Source organism: Oncorhynchus mykiss, chromosome 5, assembly GCF_013265735.2.
Source record: "Oncorhynchus mykiss isolate Arlee chromosome 5, USDA_OmykA_1.1, whole genome shotgun sequence".
NCBI lineage: Eukaryota > Metazoa > Chordata > Actinopteri > Salmoniformes > Salmonidae > Oncorhynchus > Oncorhynchus mykiss.
Window position 1 is genome coordinate 45,440,118 of NC_048569.1, and position 27,292 is coordinate 45,467,409.

A 27,292-nucleotide genomic window follows, 5' to 3' on the forward strand; every position below is an offset into this window, starting at 1 on the left:
TGTGGTGGTAAACGAGGGTGGGCAAACTTTCAGCTATTCCCAAAACACCATGGGAAATTAATTAGTCAGACACATCTCTCATACATACACACACACACACCACACCACCACACACACACCAGCAAAACCGAACCAGCGTTGGACCATTGTGTAACCATCCTCTTTCTCAGATTTCATGGCGATCGGGAGAGCGAGAGAGAGAGAGAGAAGACCACATTTATCAAACCTGCAGAAGATCTGAGGTATCGCGCGATTGACATTTCTATTTGCTGAGTTTACCGTGAATGTGGTCTCCGGCGACCATGGGGAACATTGCCTTCAAAATGTGCATAGTGGACAAAATACGACGGGATTGAATCTGGCCTTAAGTCCGTGGCTGACACAGTAGCGAGATAAAAGCGACCCGGGGCCACAGAGCACACCAAGGTAGCCAAACATCAGGTCAGACAGTCAAGACACAGATCGACCAATCCAGCAGGCCAGCACACCGCAGTCGCCATGGCCCCATCTCTACACACACACCACACTGTTGTTGACGTTGTCCTGTCGGTTTATAAAGCATTGCTCTGTGTCCTGGGCTATAAATCACACACAGTGTTGAGATGAGAACCCTGGCTGCCACATCTGCAACACATCAGGGCATATAGAGAGACAAAGACAGCTAGCTAGTCTATTGTCTCTCTGCGTCGGCTCTGTCCGGGCTGTGGGAGACCTGGGTTCAAACAGTAGGCCCTATTTATTTCCTTTCAAATACTCTGGCTGTGCTCGATTGCGCTTGCTTGGATCTGGCACAATGAAAACAATGGAATAGTCCCAAAAGCACAAGCCCTGCCCATCTGGCACTCCGTCTCCAGGTAGGCTCAAAATATTTGAATGAAAGCAGGACTATTCTCTGTGCTTCAGCTCCGCCTCCGAGTGGAAGAAGGCCTTAAAGGGATAGTACATGCAAAAATCTATATTTGGGTCAAATGACCTTTACCTTGAGTTGTGTCTGAAGCCCCGCAACTTAATCCACAATAATCCATGATTTACTTATGGCTCTAGCCTGGAGTTAGCATAGTAGCATCGTCAGATTTGATGAGCGGAAACGGACGCATTTCGGTTGAATGAATTCTAACGGACTAGGTATCCCCTTACCCAATCATTTCCCCAGAAACCACACTGCAAGCTGCAACCTCCTCAAAAACACTAGGGGAAACGCTGACAATGCCTTTTGAGAGGGTGATGGGCCAATGCCCAGGGTCATTCAGGAGTCAGGTCACAGGTTGACACATCGAGTTCGTCGAGTCGTCGTGCAGACAGATCCCAAAGAAATCCCCCCGCCCTGTCTAGTTATCCCCCCGCCCTGTCTACAGCATAACACTTAGTTACACACTCTTACCGGACCGGATGTTGTCGAGAGGTTTTCCAACGTTTATTTGGCTCCCGTACAACCACCACAAACATCCAGCAGACACACTCACAGCACGCTAAGGCTGGTTCTCTGACTGACGGACACCGCGCTCGGTAAACACTAATGACGGAGAACACACCAAATCCCTGACAAACACTGACATGTCACCGACCCGGTGTGTCACTTAATATTGCGACTGCATCCTCATTGGGGAAACACAGACAGTTGTTTTTAGAACAACAGAGTATTTACTAGTTATGAAAGCGTTCACCTGCGTCTTCTGTTATGGCTAAAGTGGACATCTAATTTAATCAAATAGGCTATAGGCCTAATCTCATTTATTCCAGCTAACCTAATATGATAAATTAAGGAACACACACACACACACACGTTTCATCCACTCAGTGTCTGCGTGTGACTTGAGGCCGAGTGTCCGGTGGGGTTAGAGAGGCCAGTGGTCTTGCTGCTGAGTCAGAGGGTGAACATGAGAGCTCACACGGACGCACACACACACACACACACACACACACACACACACTCTGACACACCGACGCAGGGGGCGCTGCTCATTTTTCGGTTGACTGAGCAGCTCTGTACACAGGGAGAAACGCGGTGCTCGGGCCTCCCAGCCCCCGAGCACTACTATCCAACTCACTGAGGGGACTCCCTCCCTGACGGTCTCCCTCCCTGTATCACTGTCTTGACTTTATTTGCTACAACACAGCCTGTGAGGAATGGTTTCATATACGCCGCAGTTTCACTGGCTTATTCAATTATTACATTAACATTACGAGAAGCCAATTCCCATTAGGAATAACCCAAGGACAGTCACTCCTCGTCTATACTGTCACCGTACACAGAACCGGTTCAAGTCCCATGGACAGTGGGTCCTATCTGACACAGTGCTGCTGCCCAATGGGGTTATCCAGTGCAGTGTGCTACTAGCCTAGATGCATTAGCCAGGGAAGCATGGTGCATGGTGACCCATTCTGAGATCCTTACCTTGCGCAGTACTTTCCTCTTGTCCCTCTGCGGCCCGGTGTTGCGGTCTCAGGATGGGTTCGGAACCTCTACCTGGCAGCACGAAGAAAGAGGTCAAAGATCAGGCATCGACACCTCCATCTGTGTTACATACACTACTTCACATTATATTCATAGAATAATAAGTCATATATTCATTCATCACATTGATACAACCTATTCCAGACAATATTCAAAATGAGTCATTTATGTCATTTTGTTGACAGATAGAGAACTCTCCCTCCAGCCTAAACTGAACTGAGGAAAACATCACAGTTCTAGGCTGGCTTTCTGATACACCACTCCCTAATTCTCTTTCTCTGTGTGTGTGGGTGTGCGTGTGTACAGTCATGGCCAAAGGTTTTGAGAATGTAACAAATATTAATTTTCAGTCTGCTGCCTCAGTTTGCATGATGGTAATTTGCATATACTCCAGAATGTTATGAAGAGTGATCAGATGAATTGTAATTAATTGCAAAGTCCCTCTTTGAAATGCAAATGAACTGATTCCCCAAAAACATTTCCACTGAATTTCAGCCCTGCCACAAAAGGACCAGCTAACATCATGTCAGTGATTCTCTCGTTAACACAGGTGTGAGTGCTGACGAGGACAGGGCTGGAGATCACTCTGTCATGCTGATTGAGTTCGAATAACAGACTGGAAGCTTCAAAAGGAGGGTGGTGCTTGGAATCATTGTTCTTCCTCTGCAAGGAAACACGTGCCGTCATTATTGCTTTGCACAAAAAGGGCTTCACAGGCAAGGATATTGCAGGCAAGAATATTGCTGCCAGTAAGATTGCACCTAAATCAACCATTTATCGGATCATCAAGAACTTCAAGGAGAGCGGTTCAATTGTTGTGAAGAAGGCTTCAGGGCGCCCAAGAATGTCCAGCAAGCGCCAGGACCGTCTCCTAAAGTTGATTCAGCTGTGGGATCGGGGCACCACCAGTACAGAGCTTGCTCAGGAATGGCAGCAGGCAGATGTGAGTGCATCTGCACGCACAGTGAGGCAAATACTTTTGGAGGATGGCCTGGTGTCAAGAAGGGCAGCAAAGAAGCCACTTCTCTCCAGGAAAAACATCAGGGACAGACTGATATTCTGCAAAAGGTACAGGGATTGGACTGCTGATGACTGGAGTAAAGTAATTTACTCTGATGAATCCCCTTTCCGAATGATTGGAGCATCTGGAAAAAAGCTTGTCCGGAGAAGACAAGGTGAGCGCTACCATCAGTCCTGTGTCATGCCAACAGTAAAGCATCCTGAGACCATTCATGTGTGGGGTTGCTTCTCAGCCAAGGGAGTGGGCTCACTCACAATTTTGCCTAAGAACACAGCCATGAATAAAGAATGGTACCAACATATCCTCCGAGAGCAACTTCTCCCAACCATCCAGGAACAGTTTGGTGATGAACAATGCCTTCTCCAGCATGATGAAGCACCTAGCCATAAGGCAAAAGTGGTAACTAAGTGGCTCGGGGAACAAAACATTGATATTTTGGGTCCATGGCCAGGAAACTCCCCAGACCTTAATCCCATTGAGAACTTGTGGTCAATCCTCAAGAGGTGGGTGGACAAACAAAAACCCACATATTCTGACAAACTCCAAGCATTGATTATGCAAGAATGGGCTTCCATCAGTCAGGATGTGGCCCAGAAGTTAATTGACAGCATGCCAGGGCGGATTGCAGAGGTCTTGAAAAAGAAGGGTCAACACTGCAAACATTGACTCTTTGCATTAACTTAATGTAATTGTCAATAAACGCCTTTGACCCTTATGAAATGCTTGTAATTATACTTCAGTATTCCATAGTAACATCTGACAAAAATATCTAAAGACACTGAGGCAGCAGACTTTGTGAAAATTAATATTTGTGTCATTCTCAAAACTTTTGGCCATGACTGTATATGTCTGTGTGTATATGTGTGGGGTGTGTGTACAGCAGCACCAGCACAAGCACAGGAGAGGAGAGCAGAGCAGAGCCTGAGGGCAGGCATGCTAGGCAGGCAGCTCCGTAATCGCTCTGGTCTGTGAGCTCCACTTCTGAGTGATTACAGGTGCCTCGAACAGAGCAACAAACACACACACACACACACACACACAGCCAGCGGCTCCATTCACTGGAGCAGTGTGATGGAGAAACAACCCTCCAGTAGGTCATCAGACAAACCGATACAAACACACAGACATTCAGTAAATAGTTTCCAATCGACAATCATTCTCAATGGCCAGTGTGAGTTGGCTACAGCACTTACAGAGTCCAGACCGAGCCCTTTTCTGCAGTCCTAATCCTTCTCATCTAAGTCTCCTGAAGTCCAGCATGAGAGGGGCTCACACATCGCCACATCGCAAGTGTGTTTACCGACAGCCACACTGAGTCCTCCATCTGAGCTTTTGCTCGCCCTCGCCCTCTCTCTTTTTCCTCCTCTCTCCACTACCCCACCAACCACAAATCATCTCCCCTCCCTCCCTCTTTTCTCCTCTCCTCTCCTCTCCTGTCATTCAGCCCCTGCCTGTCCCAGAGTCTGGAGATTGTTTGATGATAAATACGGCAGTGAAAATTGTTTTCTCGCCCAGAGACAGTCAGTGACACCGCCAGCCCATCTCTAATCTCGACGATGGAGGAAAAATGGATTTGCATCTCTGTGACTGCTGCATTTATGAGCCACCAGCATCTTTTATCCTTGGAAAGGGAAAGTAAAAGGTGGTGTTATGAAAAGAGAGAGAAAGAGAAAGGAGAGATAAAGAGAGAAAGGAGAGAAAGAGAGAGAAAGGAGAGAGAGAGAAAGGAGAGATTGAGAGAAAGGAGAGAGAGAGAGAGAGAGAGAGCGAGAGAAAGGAGAGATTGAGAGAAAGGAGAGAGAGAGAGAGAGAGAAAGGAGAGATTGAGAGAAAGGAGAGAGAGAGAGAGAGAGAGAAAGAGAAAGAGAAAGGAGAGAGAGAAAGAGAGAAAGGAGAGAAAGAGAGAGAAAGGAGAGAGAGAGAAAGGAGAGATTGAGAGAAAGGAGAGAGAGAAAGGAGAGAGAGAGAGAGAGAGGAGAGAGAGAGAGAAGCAAAAGGCCAGTGCAAGCAGCTTTGCATGATTTTACAACAATAGCAACACAGCCAGGATCCCACCGTTTTTTTACAATGGAACTGAGCAATGGGAGGTTTATGATTTAGTAAAATATTGACAAGTATTCTGACTGGCTGCTGCAGCATAAAGGGAAGGTCAGCTGTCTGTGTGCGCAGTACAGGACCTGTCAAAATGTCTAAAACAAGAAAAACTCTGCTTGCCTACAGAATATAGATATATATCAACTAGATCATACTAACACCACCGAAGGGCTGGCACAATTACTGTATACTGTACCTGTGTAACCGACGGTTATGGATGAAGACTGTCATGAAAATGGAGAAAAAAACTCTATAACCATTTTTTGTTTGTTTATGGGGTTGGGGGGGGGGGGCGGGGCGAACAACCGACTGAAGACAGGACGGCCGGGCTGTTGCGTCCGGCCGTCCTGTCCGTTGCTCCTTGCTGAAACAATCAAGGTCTTGTAGCAAACAGTATTTGATGTTAACTGATGTGGCTCATGCAATGGAGTGGATTCCTTGTCATGCCAGTTGAGTTGAATCAACAAATCACAGTACATATTGATGTGTACACTTCCTGCTTTTACTTCCAGCTTTGCTCCTATAGGTACACTTGCTATGGCCACCAGTCCACCCACTATGCAATCATTGACTTGAATGGGGACGACCGTTCTAATAGTTCTATTTCTATGCCAGCACGTGCAGTCAGGAGGGGAGGAGAGGAGATATTTTTAAACATGTGCTATTCGAATGGTTATTACAGAGAACGTAGTCATTTGGCTGGCCAATTACAGTCATCCACCATTCCATGACCGTCACAGCCCTACCACAAAACTGATTCACCAATTAAGATTTCTATGATTATTAGAATGTTTTCCATTCCTCAACTGCACAGAGAGATTTTATCATCTCAGAATGCTGACTTGGTGTGGGGCCATAGAAATATAATTCCTAGAAGGGAAACCCATTCAAGTCAATGTTCCGTGATAGGTGGACCGGCAGCCATGTTGAGTGTATTTCTATGCTTTTTCTACAAGTTTCCTGGGCTACTTGTTAGATGATTAAAGGGACTTTAAAGTGTTCTTTGACCTATCAGCTAAAAAGGCTCCTAGAGCTGTGTGTGCATTGAACAGCTTCCAGCAGCACTCTCATTAAAAACTGTAGCTAGGCTAATTGTGACCTGATCAATGGGCTGAAAAAACCTTGATTATACTGCAAAGGAAAAAATATTTTCTTTTGAGATTCTGGCCATGTACTGCACTGTGACCCTCATTTAAGGACGTGTGGATAAAGAAATTAGATCAGCAAAAAAATAAACGTCCCTTTTTCAGGACCCTGTCTTTCAAAAATAATTTGTAAAAATCCAAATAACTTCACAGATCTTCATTGTAAAGGGTTTAAACACGGTTTCCCATGCTTGTTCAATGAACCATAAACAATTAATGAACATGCACCTGTGGAACGGTCGATAAGACACTAACAGCTTACAGGCGGTAGGTAATTAAGGTCACAGTTATGAACACAAAAGAGGCCTTTCTACTGACTCTGAAAAACACCAAAAGAAAGATGCCCAGGGTCCCTGCTCATCTGCGAGAACGTGCCTTAGGCATGCTGCAAGGAGGCATGAGGACTGCAGATGTGGCCAGGGCAATACATTTCAATGTCCGTACTGTGAGACGCCTAACTAAGACAGCGCTACAGGGAGACAGGATGGACAACTGATCCTCATGTGGTACCCTTCCTGCAGGCTCATTCTGACATGACCCTCCAGCATGACAATGCCACCAGCCATACTGCTCATTCTGTGTATGATTTCCTGCAAGACAGGAATGTCAGTGTTCTGCCATAGCCAGCGAAGAGCCCGGATCTCAATCCCATTGAGCACGTCTGTTGAATCGGAGGGTGAGGACTAGGGCCATTCCCCCCAGAAATGTCCAGGAACTTGCAGGTGCCTTGGTGGAAGAGTGGGGTAACATCTCACAGCAAGAACAGGCAAATCTGGTGCAGTCCATGAGGAGGAGATGCACTGCAGTACTTAATGCAGCTGGTGGCCACACCAGATACTGACTGTTACTTCTGATTTTGACCCCCCTTTGTTCAGGGACACATTATCCCATTTCTGTTTGTCAAATGTCTGTGGAACTTGTTCAGTTTATGTCTGAGTTGTTGAATCTTATGTTCCTACAAATATTTACACATGTTAAGTTTGCTGAAAATAAACGCAGTTGACAGTGAGAGGATGTTTATGTTTTTGCTGAGTTTACATCTAATATCAAATCAAATTTATTTATATAGCCCTTCTTCCATCAGCTGACATCTCAAAGTGCTGTACAGAAACCCAGCCTAAAACCCCAAACAGCAAGTAAGGCAGGTGTAGAACCTAGAGAGGAACCAGGCTATGTGGGGTGGCCAGTCCTCTTCTGGCTGTGCCGGGTGGAGATTAACAGAACATGGCCAAGATGTTCAAATGTTCATAAATGACCAGCATTGTCAAATAATAATAATCACAGGCAGAACAGTTGAAACTGGAGCAGAAGCACGGCCAGGTGGGACTGGAGTTTGTGCTATGGAACTATAATACTATGGAAAAGATCTTGCCAAAAATATTGACAAAATATGTGGACAAACCAGGTAGCTAATCTAGACTACCAAATAATAAAACAGGTTTACAGCAGGGTTGTGCTCAATTCAGAATTCCATTCTTACATTTTAATTGAACTTGAAGTTGTAAACAGGATACAGAAGTGCAATTAGAATTTGAATGAAAGGATATAATTTTATTCAGTTAAATTCAATGAAATGCAAATGCCTCTTCTATTCTATAGTAGGTGTAGTCTAACAACTTACTCAGTGGCCAGTTTATTAGGTCCACCGGTCGTTCAAGAAAATGGTTTGCTCCTACAGACTGTGAGTCACGTGGCCGTGGTTCGCTTTATAAAGCAGGCAGACACTCACACCCTGACCTGTTTCACCTGTCTTTGTGCTTGTCTCCATCCCCCTCCAGGTGTCGCCCATCTTTCCCATTATCCCCAGTGTATTTATGTGTTCTCTGTTTTTCTGTTGCCAGTTTGTTTTGTCCGTCAAGCCAACCAGTGGTTTTCCCCTTACTCCTGTCTTTTTCTATAGTTCCTGTTTTCCTGACCTTTCTGTCTAAACTGACCCTGAGCCTGCCTACCGTTCTGTACCTTGTCACACCGCCTTGGGTTAATGACCTCTGCCTGCCCTGACCCTGAGACTGCCTGCCGTTCTGTACTGTTTGACTCTGATCTGGATTACTGACCTCTGCCTGCCCTTGACCTGTTGTTTTTTATCTCAGAAATCTCTGGCCTCCTGGGCTTTTCACGAGTCTAGGGTTTACAAAGAACGGTGCAACAAAACCAAAAACATCCAGTCAGCGGCAGTCCTGTGGGCGAAAACAGCTCGTTGATGAGAGGTCGAAGGAAAATGGCAATAATTGTGCAAGCTAACAGGCAGGCCACAATCAGGAAAATAACGGCGCAGTACAAAAATGGTGTGCCGAACAGCATCTCGGAACGCACAACCTGTCGGTCCTTGTCGTTGATGGGCTATTGCAGCAGACAACCACACCGGGTTCCACTCCTATCAGCTAAAAACAAGAAGTGTCTCCAGCGGGAATGTGATCACCAATTAAAGAGTAGAAAAACAGTGCCTGGTCCGACGAATCCCGGTTCCTGTTGCTGTAGGCTGATGGCAGAGTCAGGATTTGGCGTAAGCAGCATGAGTCCATGGCCCCAAACCTCCTGGTGTCAACGATACAGGCTGGTGGCGGTGGAGTAATGGTGTGGGGAATGTTTTCCTGGCACAAATTAGGTCCCTTGATACCAATTAAGCAACATGTCCATGCCCTGAAGAATTCAGGCTGTTCTGGAGGCAAAAGGGCGCCTGACCCGGTACTAGATGGGTGTACCTAATGAACTGTGTACACAAAACATCAAGCATGTCGTTATATACAGTACCAGTCAAAAGTTTGGATACATCTACTCATTCAAGGGATTTTCTATATTTGTACTATTCTACAATACATTGTAGAATAACAGTGAAGACATTAAAACTATGAAATAACACACATGGAATCATGTAGTAACCAAAATAGTGTTAAATAAATCAAAGTATATTTTATATTTGAGATTTTTCAAAGTAGCCACCCTTTGCCTTGATGACAGCTTTGCACACTCTGCTCCTTCCCCCACTCCTTAATAGGAATGAAATTCTACAGTATTCTCCTTCCTCTGACACCGCTTGGTATAGAGGTCCTGGATGGCAGGAGGCTTGGCCCCAGTGATGTACTAGGCCATACGCACTACCCTCTGTAGTTCCTTGCGGTTGGAGGCTGAGCAGTTGCCATACCAGGCAGTGATGCAACCAGCCAGGATGATGCTCTCGATGGTGCAGCTGTAGAACCTTTTGAGGATCTGAGGACCCATGCCAAATCCAAGTCTCCTGAGGGGGAATAGGTTTTGTCATGCCCTCTTCACGACTGTCTTGGTGTGCTAGGACCATGATAGTTTGTTGGTAATGTGGACTTGAACTTGAAACTCTCAAGCTGCTCCACTACAGCCCTGTCGATGAGAATGGGGGCGTGCTCGGTCCTCCTTTTCCTGTAGTCCACAATCATCTCCTTTGTCTTGACCACGTTGAGGGAGAGGTTATTGTCCTGGCACCACACGACCAGGTCTCTGACCTCCTCCCTATAGGCTGCCTCATTGTTGTCAGTGATCAGGCCTACCACTGTTGTGTCATCAGCAAACTTGATGATGGTGTTGGAGTTGTGCCTGGCCATGCAGTCGTGAGTGAACAGGGAGTACAGGAGGGGACTGAGCACGCACTCCTGAGGAGCCCCCGTGTTGAGGATCAGCTCAGCGTGGCGGATGTGTTGTTACCTACCCTTTCCACCTGAGACGGCCTGTCAGGAAATCCAGGATCCAGTTGCAGAGGGAGGTGTTTAGTCCCAGGGTCCTTAGCTTGGTGATGAGCCTTGAGGGTACTATGGCGTTGAACGCTGAGCTAGTCAATGAACAGCGTTCTCACATAGGTGTTCCTTTTGTCCAGGTGTGAAAGGGCAGTGTGGAGTGCAATAGAGATTGCATCATCTGTGGATCTGTTGGAGCGGTATGCAAATTGGAGTGGGTCTAGGGTGTCTGGGATAATGGTGTTGATGTGAGCCATGACCAGCCTTTCAAAGCACTTCATGGCTACAGGCAGTGTATGTAGGTGTATGTAATATAATAAAAGTGGCAAAAACAAATGCAGACATGAATCAAATATTTTTTACAACGATGGGGGAATTCCAAGATAGAGGCGCGGTGGCTTCAAAACAGGTGCCTGTCAGTCATCTAGTGTATATATAAATCAGTAATCAGTATGAAACAGGAAATGTGACATTGTTTTCATACTAAGAAGTGAGGTAGCAGGGTGTGACGTGCTTAAGTTAGGCCTATGCCAGTTGGAGGCCAATAACTCGATCAATGCAAAGACTCCACAGTTGTCCCTAGATAAAGTAAGGCAAAAATAAACAACTATTTTGAATTGAGGCATCAACTGAACCCAAATTATTTCCAGCCGGCGAGGAAAGAGAGAAACGCTGTGTGTGCAGAATAACCACGCATTCGGCCGTCTCTAGCTTGACAGACAATTTGATTGAGGCATTAAACTCCACTGAAGCATCTCATGTAACCCAGCCCTAGATTGATCTGGTAAATCGTTTTTTTCACACCAGTCTGACACATCATCATTTGCAGAGAAGAACTTAAAAAAGAGACAGATGCACAGTTCAACTGTATTCAATACATGTAGACTGCTATACTATATGAAACTAATGGGAAAACGCTCCCTTTTGAAATCCACAGGCGTGTTCATGACACCAGTTAACCTCTCGCAGATACGGATTCTATGTAGCATAGCCCTATAGGCCTAACACAAGACAAGACGAGGGAAAGCAGGCTGCTGATTGATTGATTATATCATGACCTCCGACCTCTGACTCATAAGGAGCCTGAAAACAATGACCAGTGATGGTGAATGACATGAAAGTCTATTAGAGACTGGTGTATTCAACAAGAACCAAGGGACACCACATGTGTAGCCTATCATTTGTTAGGCTACACATGAAAGATCTGGGAATCAACCGGGAAACAAATCCATACATGTTGAGAGAAAGGACTGGGCCCTAACACTTGCGAAACTAAATGGTTTTACCATTTCGGTTCACTGGCACCCAACAGGCCTACACCCAACAGGCCTCAAAACCATGGTTCAGAAAGCCTCAGGTGGTTTAATACCATAACCCACTGCAGCTCCCTAATCAGCAAAACAATGATTCATTTCCATGCAGCCCGCACCAGAGTGACGTGACACAAAATCCACAGCGGAGCAATGTATGTTTTGTATGGGTAGGTCATCCTAAGGTAATAAATAGTATGCTATTTAAGGTAGCAAACTAGATTTAGAAAACACATTATAGAGTGTTATGTTTTTCAATTGAACCTACACCAATGATAAAGGTCCAGAGCACAGATAGGCCTACTCAATGTCTGTCAGTCTGTCATTCGGTCCGTCTTTCTGTATCTGCCCGTCCTTCCGTCTTTCAGTCAGTGGAATCACTAACGGTCAGAGACGTGCTGGCTGGGCCCCCAGACACAGCAGTCTCAGTCCTAATGGTGAAAACACCTTCGGCTCCTCTGGGAATAAAACCAAACTTCACTATCCTGAGAATCCTCTCAAGTCTATCTTCTGTCCTCTTAAGTCTAGGCCTATCTATGCTGTCGCCTGTCCCAAATGGTCCCCTAATCCATACGTAGTGTGCAAACGACAGTGAGCTCCAAAAGTGTTGGGACAGAGACACATTTTTGCTGTTTTGGCTCTGTACTCCAGCACCTTGGAAACGACACAATGACTATGAGGCTAAAGTGCAGACTGTCAAATTAAGCTTTAATTTGATGGTATTTTCATCCATAACGGGTGAACCGTTTAGGAATTACAGCACTTTTTGTACATAGTCCCGCCGCCCATTTTAAGGCGGCCAAAAGTATTGGGACAAATTCACTTATATGTGTATTAAAGTAGTAAAAACTGTAGTATTTGGTCCCATATTCATAGCACGCAATGACTACATCAAGAGTGTGACTCTACAAATTTGTTGGATGCATTTGCTGTTTGTTTTGGTTATTATATTGTGCCAATTACAAATGAATGGTAAATCATTTATTGTGTCATTTGGGAGTCACTTTTTTTTCCCCATAAAATGGGCTGTAATTTCTAAACGGTTCACCCGATATGGCTGGAAATACCCTCAAATTAAAGCTGACAGTCTGAACTAGAGCCTCCTAGTCATTGTATCATTTCAAATCCAAAGTGCTGGAGTGCAGAGCCCAAAAAACAAACTAATGATCACTGTCCCAATACTTTTGGAGCTCACTGTATATAGGAAACAAGGTGCCATTGGAACGCAGGCAGACACTGAGACACGTCCCACATCCACTCCCCTCGCCTTGTCCCTTCAGCTAACGCTAACAGAAAGGAGTCACTTAACTTTCTTTGTGAGTGTAAATAGGCCCTGCTTTTCATCCCTTCACAGTCAGAGTTACCCCATAGACTTCTTAAGAGGACGGGAGGGGGAGGGGGGGGGGGGGGGGGGGGGGGGGGTTGTTTCATCTGTTCCTCCTTGCAAAACATTGTGGTTCTCACAGAATAGCTTTCGGAGGCAATGAGGCAGAGGATAGAGTAGAATAATGGTCTCCGTCCTTGACTGATATGGGCAGACCGTAATCCAGACTTGTCGGCATACACATGTTCACAGTGCCCTTAGTGCCAGTAGGTAAAGTACCCTAGGCCTAGCTAGCCTACAATCCAGGCGTGTTTTAGGCTAGATGTAAACGGCGTATAAAGTAAGGCAACACGAGGGATGACTGTAGGGATCAAAGCATTGCAAACTGTGTGAAACGGCAGCGCTTATCTGCCCCCAGCGTGTCTCAGAATCAGATGCATTCCTTGCCTCTCTGGGAGGCAGGAAGAGTCTCCCTGTCTTTGGAATGGACATTCTGCACAGTCCTGAAAAGTGCAGTACTATCAATCAGATTCTCCAATAAAAACAGAGGATCCCTGGCCTGACAACATGGTCTTCACACAGGCGCTTACTCTAAAAGCTTTCAGAGCTGATTTAGGATAGCAGCTGTCAAAAGTGGATACTGCTGGAGGAATTGTAGCCCATTCCTTACAGACAACACAGCTACCACAGAGAGCTGTATGTGCTAGACTCTCTGAATTCCTGAGCCCTGTGCAGCAGTCTGAATGACATGCTTAAAGCATACGGACGCACGCACACTGCACTACGCACAAAGGAGCGGAGCAGAGAGACTTGTCGGCAACAGAGCAGGCAGATTCTTCAAACCCCATCCTCTAAACCACGCTGGATCCCAAACATGGAACCTCACCACACACCTCTAGAGATATCTGACTTCCACAGCATCCCAATTAGGAAATGAATGACTGGGGGAGGTTCAAGGAGTTTCTGAGCAACGCTGCTATTGGCTCGTCTGTGGTGTGGCCCACAGAGCCGGCCCTTTAAAATGACATTCAACTCAATCCCTCACCCTCCCCAGCCGAGTGCCCGCCAATGTTTTGCTTGTATTGTACAACCAATTAAATGTACTCTGCGTAATATAGCAATTAGTGGAAGACATAGAGCTGTTCAGTCTAAATGGAACAACACCGTATGCAGCAGTATGATTTTTGACAATCTGTACGGTTAAAGGTAAATCACAACCGGCCGTGATTGGGAGTCCCACAGGGTGGCGCATAATTGGCCCAGGGTCGTCCGGGTATGGCCGGTGTAGGCCGTCATTGTAAATACGAATTTGTTCTTAACTGACTTGCCTAGTTAAATAAAGGCTAAATATATATTTTTTTTTTTAGATTTTTTTTTAATGAAATCTGACCTCTATCTAAAAAGGCAGAAGGCCGTGATCAAAACGTAAATAAATGTATCTAGCATAAACCAAAATAAACAATAAAACAATACCCATCGGCGACCTCGGTGGACGGGTTCTGAAACTGAGGGTTTAGGTTTGGGGCTGGGCCTACTATGGCAACATGTATGCAGGGAGACAGGACAACACACACAGCACTGTAGCCTTTGGGTAGCAGGAGTGTGAACTGTGAACTGGCATCCTCTACAAAGACTCCTATGTTGGTCTGGAGAAAACACACACACACACAAACCCTTTGCTCCCCATAAACTACCGGAGCTGGGCGGCTGGAGGAGGCCCAGGGCTGGCATAGGATGTCCTTTTCTGTGTCCCCCCCCCCCCCCGTCATCCAGAGGCGGCTCCTGGTCATAAATAACACCCGGGGGGGAGAGCGGGAGCCTAAATATTTGCATTGCACACTATCCCTTTCCTCCCGGCAAAGGCCATGTACAGGCAAGCACATGTCTTCTAGCTCGTCGCTACGCTCCATGACAGTGATGTGGTGTGGGGTGGTAAAATAGCATGGCCATTCCGCGACATCTGTATTTTGTACTAAAAGCACTCTAGTTTATTTAAAGTACTTTGTTCATTTACATTAATGACACAAATCATAATATAACCACGAGACCGAACTCAAAGCCATGGCATAACAGCTCGAATACTTGTCCGTCCGGCGAGACCTGGGCTGGGAAAAAAAGCCTGTTCGTTTTCATCCCAAAATACTTTCTCTGCGCTCGACTGGCGCAATGCAACCGAGACAATAGGCCAGCCACAAAAGTGCAAACCCAGCCCACTCCAGGCACACTCCTACCACCCAAACGCTCAAAGTTGTTCAAAGTGGAAGAAACAGGCCACTAGGTCAACCCACTAGGTCTGTAATCAAGGTGTGTAGGACACGTTGAGGAGGACTGTACCTGGCCAACTCTTCCATCATCCTGTCCTAGCTAGCTCCCAAGAAACCTGACAGCCCAGCAGCCATTGTTAGATAAGGCCAAGGTTTGGGAACAAGACACATTAAAAAAGAAGAACAACAAGTAAGAAACAAAGTCTAAATGTAACTGCAAGAGGCTTTCGTCTTTCTTCTTCCTTCTCTTTTTTAACAAAATCTGGGCCAGACCCAATTATTTCACTTTCGTCTCCAGGTTGCCATGGCTACGGCCTTCGCCTCTCGTGTTTTAGTCGTCTTGTGTTTTAGAAATTGAGAAATTCACCGCCCTAGCCAGCCAGGCATGAGGTGGAGGAGGAAGCTTATCTCACACTCACCCCCCCCCCCTGGGATTTCTGCACAGTGTGTGTGTGTGTGTGTGTGTCTGTCTGCTCAGAGAACATCTACGCAAAGAGGTCAGAACAAAATGTTCCTTAACAAACACAACAACTTGACTATTTCCTTTACGCCATCAATATCAATTTATTCGGTTCAAACAATCGGAACACAGGATTCTACACTCGAACCGCTTAGCAGAGGGCTAGCAGAGTTGTACTCGGGTGTCGCTAACTTAGAAACTGAGTGGCAGGCAGCCTCAGGCCTGTAGATGGAGCCAGCTTAGTGAGGCTCTGAACAGCAGGGGCGCCAGAGGGCCACAGGAGAGGGCACTGGAGAAGGCACAGGTGGAGGTAAACAAGAAACTGCAGACACACTCCTGATAACCCTGATTCAGCCTCCGCTGCAGATGCAGAGAGAGAGGTCGAGAGAGAGAGAGGCCCCCCAGAGACTGCACCATCCTGCTACCGCTTCTGTACACAGGGCTAAGGGGAGGGGGTGACAGAGACAGATCTCTGTGTGTGTGTGTGTGTGTGTGTGTGCTGCAGTCGGTCGATGCACTGTGGTTGCACCATGTGTCACCTTGCTTGCTTCGCCAAAGGAACTCGAGGTTGAGATGTCACGCACAACAGATGTGTGTAAGCAAATAGCCTGACGACAATGATAATAACAATATGGATCAACATTTTGGCAACATTTGCCTTTGCTCCCAAAAAGCATACCGACGCACTCCTCATCTTTCTCTCCTCTTCCTGGTCCACCCATCCTTCATCATTAGGCAGCAGATGGATGACCTGTCCCAAACCTCCCCCTCTCCCCCTGATGTGGAGGAACGAGGGGAGGAGGTGGTGATTCGGTTGGTGAGGACAGGGCAGCAGCCATTGTCTCCTGCTGTTAAATATGTTTAAAAAGATAACGTCTGCTGTAAAGTAAACTGGGTCAGTAGAATTCCCAGGGAACCTGTGAGCTGCTACTGGAGAGGAAGTGAAGTGGGGAGGCATAGGTAGCCAGTCGTATCAATGCAGAACAGAACGCAGCTCATCTCAACCCACCGCTGGCTCTTTTCTACCAACCTGGTTGGTTGTTCCTTTGGGCCCACACTCTCTCTCTCCCTCTCCCTTCTCCCCCAACTGGCTATTTTCTGCCGGCATGACGATCAAAGCAGACTAGTCCCTTCCTTCCACTAACTCCCTCCAACAACCCCCCCCCCCCCCCCCCTCCAACTGGATCATTACCGAACCAGTCAGACAGACAAACATTGACTGTGCTGTTCTATTCAATCACATGATGTGTCTTCTCTCCACTGGGTCAGGCTATGAAACACTGACTGTCCTAGACCTACATTGTGACTGTAATGGTCACTCTTTGTTAAAACAAATACATCTTTATAAAAACGAATGCATTTCGGCGTATCCATCTCTTTTCCTGAGAACCAACTTTGATTAATTCATTGGCCATCTGGATTAACCTGCTCAGGTCAGGTTGAGTTCTTATGTTAGTCTTAAATAGGCAGCAGGGCTCAGGGGGTCAGAAATAGCAGGAGCTGACTGCAGCGTAACCTGACCATGTGGTCATTGAGAAACGAGAGACAGAGAGAGAGAGAGAGAGAGAGATCTCCTCTAGTTGGTTTAACCTACTGCTGTTCCTAAGACAACAACAACAGGTGACTCCAGGTTTTTCTGTTAAGAGATTAACAGAGACTAGCACTAAACAAGGTGAGGATTATCGAATTTAGCCCATAGGAATACCCCGAGTGGCGCAGCGGTCTGAGGCACTACATTACAGTGCTAGAGGCATCACTACAGACCCTGGGTCGATCCTGGGCTGTATCACAACCGGACGTGATCTGGGGTCCCATAGGGGTGGCGCACAGCCCACGCTGAAATGGAGATTACAGAAGAACAACACTGCCCTAACCAGGCAGGGCTATTCATGGAACCAGCCTGGTGAAGACCTAGGGGTCAAAACTTTGTCAATTAAGCACTAGAGCATAGATTGGTTTTTGCAGCCAGTCCCCCCCTACCTGGAATGGAGGGTTGATCCTGTGTCCCTCTGTTTTTGTTCTGAAATGACCCTACGTTGGGTTAAAATGCAAGACTGAGTTTTCATTAAGGACCAGTTCTATTTTAGATACTAGAGTCCATGATACTTAGGATAAACAATCAAATACAATTATATGAGGAACTGGGGAAATGTAAATGTTGCAGTTCCTATTGGAAACAGCTAGAGTTGAGTACCAGTGGGAGAGAAATTCTCAAATGTTTTGAGAAAGACGGACAGTGGATTAGTGTTGCACGGTAAACTGAAACGTCGGTACTTTTTAGATGAATTATTTGTTATTTAACTAGGCAAGTCAATTAAGAATACACTCTTATTTACAATGACGGCCTACTTTACAACAACCAAAACACGGTTTCTGTAGTAGAATTTGTTACGTTCGGGACTTCTGTCAAATGTGCCTCACGTGATTGAGATGATCAAGTCTGTATCAGCGCTGCCCCTTAGTAGCGTGAAGAGCAAAGTGCCTGCTCCACTTACTTATTTATTGTTAGAGCTATCTGAGCTGCATTAGCTCTCCAGTCCCCACTCACGCTGCAAAAGAAGTTAACGAACTTGAATAATGCGTCACGGCATGTAGAAATGTTGAAACTGTTCATTACTGTTTTCAAAAACCATGTCCATACACAGGTTAGAACACTTCATTCAACACGGTACCGATAGCTTTCTGCTTTAATTGTGGGCTAACTTTCCTTGCTAGTTTACAGCTGAACTCACTAACCTAGTACGCAAAATATGCTGATTGTCACTAAAAAAACATGAATCATTCACATCGTCTCCCTCGCCACCAAAAACTCATCACTTCTTCGTCTTCCTTTACCTCCCGTCTGGTTTCCACTAGATTCCATAGCCACAAAGTCAGAGTCCACCGCCACATTCTGCTCGTGAGTGACGTCATACATTTCTTAAAGAGACAGCGCACACGTTTAGAAAAGAAGAGATCGCGTCTTCTTCTGACAACACAACAGTGGAGTGAAATTGTCTCCTACGCCGTAACATCCCTATTTTCTAGTAGTCTAGAAAATATGACTACAATACACTGGAGACTGAGCACCATGATATGATGCCGGTGCGACGGGAGTCCGAGAAACAAGCGTTGCCAATTCAAGTCTGAGTGACTGTAATAGGACAGGTGAAGCCAGAGCCAAGGAAACAGATGCAGATATAACAAAACATGAATGCATTAGACACACCAAGCTGGTGGTACAACAGCTCCCTGTGTGTGTGTGTGTGTGTGTGTGTGTGTGTGTGTGTGTGTGTGTGTGTGTGTGTGTGTGTGTGTGCGTTGGGGGGACGGGGGGGTAAAACATATGTATGTGCATCTGAAACAACACACACACACACGCGCACACATACACACGCCTTGAAAAAGCACACAGACACCTGGCTGCTTATTCTCCTCTGTCCTCTGGCATCTTAGCTCACCTTGGCCCAGAAACATCACTAGAGCCAGGACTCACCGTCTGCACCTCCCCGGATCCCCTGTCATGACATAAGCCTAATGTACACCCTACACAATACCCAACACAAGAACTACAATTAGCTACGAAAAATGAAGATTCTGCATTGCGTACGTATGTAAGTTAGGCCAATAAATTAGTCTGTACTCGCTCCAGGGGAAAACAAGGAGAAACAAAGGAGGGAGGGAGCAGATTCTGTTAGCTGGTTGGCTAAAATCCTGAGGATTTGAGGGAAGTGAGAAATGAGGGATGGAGACGCAGCTGGAAGTTTCACAGAGCCTGGGATATTTTCCAATTACACACCAGCCTTAAGGGCTTATAGGGCTGGCTGCTGTGCTTTGAGGAATGACCTTCCTGGAAATAATGGTCGTGTGTGTGTGTGTGTGTGTGTGTGTGTGTGTGTGTGTGTGTGTGTGTGTGTGTGTGTGTGTGTGTGTGTGTGTGTGTGTGTGCGTGTGTGTGTGTGTGTGTGTGTGTGTGTGTGTGTGTGTGTGTGTGTGTGTGTGTGTGTGTGTGTGTGTGTGTGTGTGTGCGTGTGTGCATGCGTGCGCGTGCACGCCAGGAAGTATTACTTTTTTCATTATCAGAATCAATATCAAAACATGTAGTATAGTGACACCGGGCCAAATAGCCAAATACATGAGGTAACACAAGTCATTAATCAGATCAAAATACTCTGACACACGTGACCATGTTTACCCTGTCTACCCGATTGGCAGGGTTCTGCGGAGGAAAGAACATAATACTACGTACACAGCTGTCAACTGGCTGACAGCGGTGGTGGAGATGCAGCAGCCAACACCATAGAGACCCCTCCATATATCTGTCTGTCCGTAACTTCCACACTTTTCTAATTGTCTGACTGATGTGTGCATACACCACACACCACACACACATACTACAGTATACAGCACCGGCAAAAGAGCCTGCTCAATTTAAAATGTGATATTCGAGTAGTTTTGTTGCTCACTTACAATTACATTTGGAAACAGGTTGCTTGGCTGTGGGGTAACTGAACAGAATATATACAAATATATATATACAGTACCAGCCAAACGTTTGGACACACCTACTCATCCAAGGGTTTTTCTTTGTTTTGACTATTTTCTACATTGCAGAATAATAGCGAAGACATGAAAACTATGAAATAACACATATGGAATCATGTAGTAACCAAAAAAGTGTTAACAAATCAAAATATATTTTATATTTGAGATTCTTCAAAGTAGCCACCCTTTGCCTTGATTACAGCTGTGCACACTTTCCAACAGTCTTGAAGGAGTTCCCACATATGCTGAGCACTTGTTGTCTGCTTTTCCTTCACTCTGCGGTCCAACTCATCCCAAAAGATCTCAATTGGGTTGAGGTCGGGTGATTGTGGAGGCCAGGTCATCTGATGCAGCACTCCGCCTGGAGGTGTGTTTTGGGTCATTGTCCTGTTGAAAAAACAAATGATAGTCCCACTAAGAGCAAACCAGATGGGATGGCGTATCGCTGCAGAATGCTGTAGTAGCCATGCTGGTTAAGTGTGCCTTGAATTCTAAATAAATCACTGACAGTGTTACCAGCAAAGCACCCTCACACCATCACACCTCCTCCTCCATGCTTCACGGTGGGAACCACACATGCAGAGATCATCTGTTCACCTACTCTGTATCTCACAAAGACACGGCGGATGGAACCCAAAATCTCAAATTTGTACTCATCAGACCAAAGGACAGATTTCCACTGGTCTAATGACCATTGCTAGGCCCAAGAAAGTATCTTCTTATTATTGGTGTCCTTTAGTAATGGTTTCTTTTCAGCTATTCGACCATGAAAGCCTGATTCACGCAGTCTTCTCTGAACAGTTGATGTTGAGATGCGTCTGGTGAATAATTTATTTGGGCTGCAATTTCTGAGGCTGGTATATCTAATGAACTAATCCTCTGCAGCAGAGGTAACTCTGGGTCTTCCTTTCCTGCGGCGGTCCTCATGAGAGCCAGTTTCATCATAGCGCTTGATGGTTTTTGCGACTGCACTTGAAGAAATGTTCAAAGTTCTTGAAAGTTTCTGGATTGACTGAACTTCATGTCTTAAAGTAATAATAGACTGTGATTTCTCTTTGCGTATTTGAGCTGTTCTTGACATAATATGGACTTGGTCTTTTACCAAATAGGGATATCTTCTGTATACCACCCCTACCTTGTCACAACACAACTAATTGGCTTAAACATATTAAAAAGGAAAGAAATTCAACAAATTAAATTTTAACAAGGCATACCTGTTAATTTAAATGCATTCCAGGTGACTACTTCATGAAGCTGGTTGAGAGAATGCCAAGAGTGTGCAAAGCTGTAATCAAGGCAAAGGGTGGCTACTTTGAAGAATCTCAAATATAAAATATATTTTGATTTGTTTAACACTTTTTTGGTTACCACATGATTCCATATGTGCTATTTCATAGTGTTGATGTCTTCACTATTAATCTACAATGCAGAAAACAGTAATAAATGAAGAAAAAAAGGAGTAGGTGTGTCCAAACCTTTGACTGGTACTGTATATTGGAAGGAAGCATCCACCTCACATGTCAAAAGATCCAGATCCTCTGACAAGCTAAGGGGCAGCAAATTCAAAGATTGTCTGTTTATACAGTAGACACAGAAAAATAAAATACATTCTTTCACAAGGAGACAAAGCGAAATAATGAAATAATGCCTTGACAAGACAAAATGTTAAGTAGGCAGAGAGCAGAGCAGCGGTCGGTCGCTTGGTGCTCGTCTTCTCGGGTTGACAGTGAGGGATGCTGCCTGTCAGTCACGTGTGTACTGGAGTGAAACTGACAGATAGGCTATGTGGCTCTGTCTGGGATCCTCTGGAGAAATATGGCCGATCGGCCAGCTGCTGTTGAGCCCAGAGTTGTCACTGCAGCTTTCTGACTGGACTAGACTAGAATGGAACCTAGTTCTGACAGGGGCGAAATGGCCGTAATAGGCGGTGGGGACTGCAGAATTAAAAGCTTGTCAAGTACACATGTGTTCATACCTTGCTCGTTGGGATGAGAATATCCCTGTGGGGACTGAGTGAGGATGACTGCCTCACTTCTCTAGACTTCTCCCACTTGTTTTCTCCAGTGCTGTGATTCACTGGGTTCCCAGGTGCCTGCGATTTCCCCCTGACCCGGCTCACAGCTCCATCTGTTACTCTTGAATCTATTTCAAACAAAACGTGAAACACAGCTCAGTACGGTGGGTGAAACTGGAAATGTAGAAATCACAACCATCACATCCATATTCCTCACACCTTTCCTTCCTCTTCATCCCTTCTTACAGCAATGGTGCTATCCGAGACTTTACACCCCCAGTTTCTCCTTTCTCCCTGTGTCCTTCCGCTAGCTACACAGTGCGTGTGTGTCCTTTAGTCTAGGGCAGAAATGGGGCCACGGTCACCCCTCACCTCTCACCACAGAGAAGAACATGGCTCAAACCAGCTGTTTTTTATCAATATTCACAGCGCTATCTTACCTAACCTGCAGAGTACAGGCCTACACAAACTCACGCACACTCCTAGTCCTGACTCTCCTTTCATGCAGCTCTAATAATTCACCCACCGAGCGAGCTGCAATCTGAGAATCATGCTCTAATTGGTTAATTCTCTCAGGGGGGCAACTGAGGTTTAGGCTAATATCCAGTAAAACAGTGTGTGTGTGTGTGTGTGTGTGTGTGTGTGTGTGTGTGTGTGTGTGTGTGTGTGTGTGTGTGTGTGTGTGTGTGTGTGTGTGTGTGTGTGTGTGTGTGTGTGTGTGTGTTCGTTTCAAGCTTACCGTATGCTTACCAGTCAAAACAGTTTGCGCATATATTAGGGCAAAAACATAATACTTGAGGAGCACTGCACCAAACATCCTAGTTAGATGTAAAATTGTGCAACTAAGACCTCCTGGCAAAAAACATCAAAATGAATTACAGATTTATGGATTTATATTAGATTCATTCGGACTATTTTGAGGAAATGTTATGTTGTTGCTATGGTGGCTCAACAGGGACAAACAACAGTAATATTGCAGTTTTTTTCTCGTTTTTCAAGCGAAGGTCTTTAGGGAGTATGTGAGCACAGACGTTCCCCTTCGCCTCGCCGAGCTCTGCTAGGAGAAAACCGAACCTATATATGCGGATGCCTTTAGGGGGGCCACTGAGGTGCAGAGCTATAACATAGAGAGTGGAAGAGCAAGGGAGGGAGAGAGAGAGAGAGGGAGAGAGAGAGAGAGAGAGAGAGGGAGAGAAAGAAATAAATAAAGAAAAAGTGAGCGAGATAGAGAAGCAGAGAGAGAGAGAGAGAGAAAGAAAGAGCGACCGACCGAGAACAAGACAGAGAGATAGAGAGGAGAGGAATAGCCCGTATGAGCTGACAGTGAGTGCAGTACCACACCACCAAAAGTAAAAGGAGGAAGTGGTGCTGAGAGATGACACCAGCCAGTGATCCATGGAGGACCAGATGGGTTTCTCATGTCATTGTCACACTATTTCAATGATGGAAGCCGAGGCCCAGGCTCAGCCTGCGTCCCAAATGGCACCCTATTACCTATATAGTGCACTAACGTATGCCTAAGGCCCATAGTGCTCTGTAGTGCACTGTAAGGAAAAGGGGGCCATTTAAAGGGGGCCATTTACGACACTGCCTCAGGCTCCACAGTTTTAAAATGCACCCACTGACAGCTGCAACGAGACGCAAGTAGGCCTGATGCTTGAAAATCCATTATCACATGCAACTTAATATTCAGACCCACTTAAAAAGCAACTACTTAGGCTACCTCCCAGATTGGACTACTGTACAAGAGGATTAGATTGTTTTTGTAGATAGGCACAGGCCTACTAACATTGCCACTCAGTGATTTTGCTCAAACACGCCATTCTTTCATTCAAGGATGAAGGATTTTAATTGCTCATGTTAAGCAAAGGCATATAGGAAATTCGCCTTTCTTCCTCACCTCCTGTGTGTGTGTGTGTGTGTGTGTGTGTGTGTGTGTGTGTGTGCGTGCGTGCGTGCGGTGACCTTCCATGGTCCTTCTCCTCTCTCCCTGGTGCAGGATGCCTTAAATGGCTATTCCTATCCATGCCTGACTCTGCCTGGTTAAGATCTGATTTCTGATTGCTGTAGCACATCTCTGCACATGTGTCCCAAATGGCACCCTATCCCCTATTAAGTGCACTACTTTTGACCAGGGCCTATCTGTTTCCGCTGCCTGCTTGCGTCACTCCCCCTGCTCAGCGCTCCGCTAGCTGCTTACACTCTTGCTTAGACGGCGGCACAGAACAGAAGCCTTGTTTCCATTGGCCTCACACAAACACGCACACACACACACACACATAAACGCACTCTGTATGCAAACGTGTGTTAGTGCTGCCGTGACAGGTGAAGGCTATCCAGCTGTTGTCTGCTACCACGTCCCTATCTACTGCTCAATGTAAACTGTGACTTAAAATGTACGCATCTGATTACGCAAGCCGCGGGCAAACTTTAGCACTGAACAGCACATTTGAATCTTGCTCTAAATCCAGTTGGTTGGACCACAGGAGGTTTAGTAAAATACCCTGTAATTGGCCCGGACTTTACAACCGTCAACCATCCAATAAAAAAATACATATGAAATGTGCAGGAAGCCGAATTCCCTCCGGCGCCGTGAGGGAGATTTTTCAGTGGCCAGCAGGGAGGATATACACACACACACACACACTGCCTCCGGGAGGATACTGGCCCTGACCCTCCGCTCTAAAAAAGAGCTCTTCAGAATATTCCTCCTCTTAGCAATAAAAAGGGCCAGCCTGCTGAGTCTGACTCATTGATGCTAGCGGTCTTAACCTCACACACACCTATTATACACCTTTCACTCTTCTTCCATTGCGACTGCATGCATCCGCAACAGAAGGGGGAAAAAAACACAGCAAGACAATGCCTGATCTTCCTGACTGGCCAGAGAACAAAAGCGGCGATAGTTTTCAGTTTCTGTCAGTTTCTGCTGCCCAACCTCAGGAGGGAAAGAGGAAACCCAAGCTACCCTGACAGAGAAAAATCTAATTCACTCACGGCGTTCGCATTTCCTATCACCTCTGCATGGAATCCAGGAATAGCTCCGATATGCAGGAAGGAGAGGAAGAAAGGGAGAGGGTGAGAAAGAAAGAAAAAAAGAGAGACAGAGAGAAAGAGAGATGGAGCAAGAGAGGCCCACGTACGCCTCAGTCACATTGAGAGGAAATGTATCATTTTTCAGCTCATTCATCCATGAGGCCCTCTTCACACACACCAACATACAGAAAACATACAAAAAGGCTATACAAAAACAAGTCTCATTTCCAAATTCGAAAAACTGCTTTTAAAATATGAAATAAATTGTAAAATACAAGACGTTAACAGGGTTACATTTTGGGAATGTTGTTTTTAACCTTGTTTTGACAGTATATGCTTGTGTGCATGTGTGTACCGTGTGTGTACCAAGTATACATGTGCGCATGTGTACGTATGTGTGTACGTGTGTGCATGTATGTGTATATACAGTACCAGTCAAAAGTTTGGACACACCTACTCATTCAAGGGTTTTATCTTTAGTTTGACTATTTTCTACATTATAGAATCATAGTGAAGACATCAAAATTATGAAATAACGCAAATGGAATCATGTAGGAACCCAAAAAGTTTTAAACAAATCAAAATATATTTGAGAATTGAGATTCTTCAAAGTAGCCACCCTTTGCCTTGATGACAGCCTTGCATTCTCTCAACCAGCATCATGAGGTAGTCACCTTGAATGCTTTTCAAATAGTCTTGATTAGAGGTCGACCGATTATGATTTTTCAACACCGATACCGATTATTGGAGGACCAAAAAAAGCCGATACCGATTAATCGGATGATTTTTTTAAATTGAATTGTAATAATGACAATTACAACAATACTGAATTAACACTTATTTTAACTTAAAATAATACATCAATAAAAATCCATTTAGCCTCAAATAAATAATGAAACATGTTCAATTTGGTTTAAATAATGCAAAAACAAAGTGTTGGAGAAGAAAGTAAAAGTGCAATATGTGCCATGTAAAAAAAGCTAAAGTTTAAGTTCCTTGCTCAGAACATGAGAATATATGAAAGTTGGTGGCTCCTTTTAACATGAGACTTCAATATTCCAAGATAAGAGGTTTTAGGTTGTAGTTAATATAGTATTAGGACTATTTCTCTCTATACCATTTGTATTTCATATACCTTTTACTATTGGATGTTCTTATAGGCACTTTAGTATTGCCAATGTAACAGTATAGCTTCCGTCCCTCTCCTCGCTCCTACCTGGGCTCGAACCAGGAACACATCGACAACAGCCACCGTCGAAGCAGCGTTACCCATCGCTCCACAAAACCCGCGGCCATTGCAGAGCAAGGGGAACAACCACTCCAAGTTTCAGAGCGAGTGACGTTTGAAACGCTATTAGTGCACACCCCGCTAACTAGCTAGCCATTTCACATCGGTTACACCAGCCAAATCTCGGGAGTTGATAGTCTTGAAGTCATAAACAGCTCTGTGTCTACCATCGTTCAGTCAGACTGCTCTATCAAATATCAAATCATAGACTTAATTATAACATAATAACACACAGAAGTACGAGCCTTTGGTCATTAATATGGTTGAATCCAGAAACTATCATTTCGAAAACAAAACGTTTATTATTTCAGTGAAATACGGAACCGTTCGGTATTTTATCTAACGGGTGGCATCCCTAAGTCTAAATATTCTTGTTACATTGCACAACCTTCAATGTTATGTCATAATTAAGTAAAATTCTGGCAAATTAGTTCGCAATGAGCCAGGCTGCCCAAACTGTTGTATATACCCTGACTCTGCGTGCAATGAACGCAAGAGAAGTGACACAATTTCACCTGGTTAATATTGCCTGCTAACCTGGATTTATTTTAGCTAAATATGCAGGTTTAAAAATATATACTTCTGTGTATTGATTTTAAGAAAGGCACTGGTGTTTATGGTTAGGTACAGTCGTGCAACGATTGTGCTTTTTT

General features: G+C 45.3%; 1 protein-coding gene across 3 annotated transcripts in view; it reads right to left on the minus strand.

The window, feature by feature from the left end:
* The window catches only part of LOC110523936 (spermatid perinuclear RNA-binding protein), a 129,413-nt gene that overhangs the window by 97,479 nt on the left and 4,642 nt on the right, over window positions 1-27,292 (minus strand). For 2 of the 3 annotated variants that reach the window (XM_021603094.2, XM_021603093.2), the window contains one exon: window positions 2,396-2,467. The gene's annotated coding sequence lies outside the window, so the exon portion shown is untranslated. Of the gene's footprint in view, window positions 1-2,395; window positions 2,468-22,276; window positions 22,444-27,292 lie in introns of all 3 variants that reach the window. The other variant, XM_021603091.2, reaches the window with a different exon arrangement.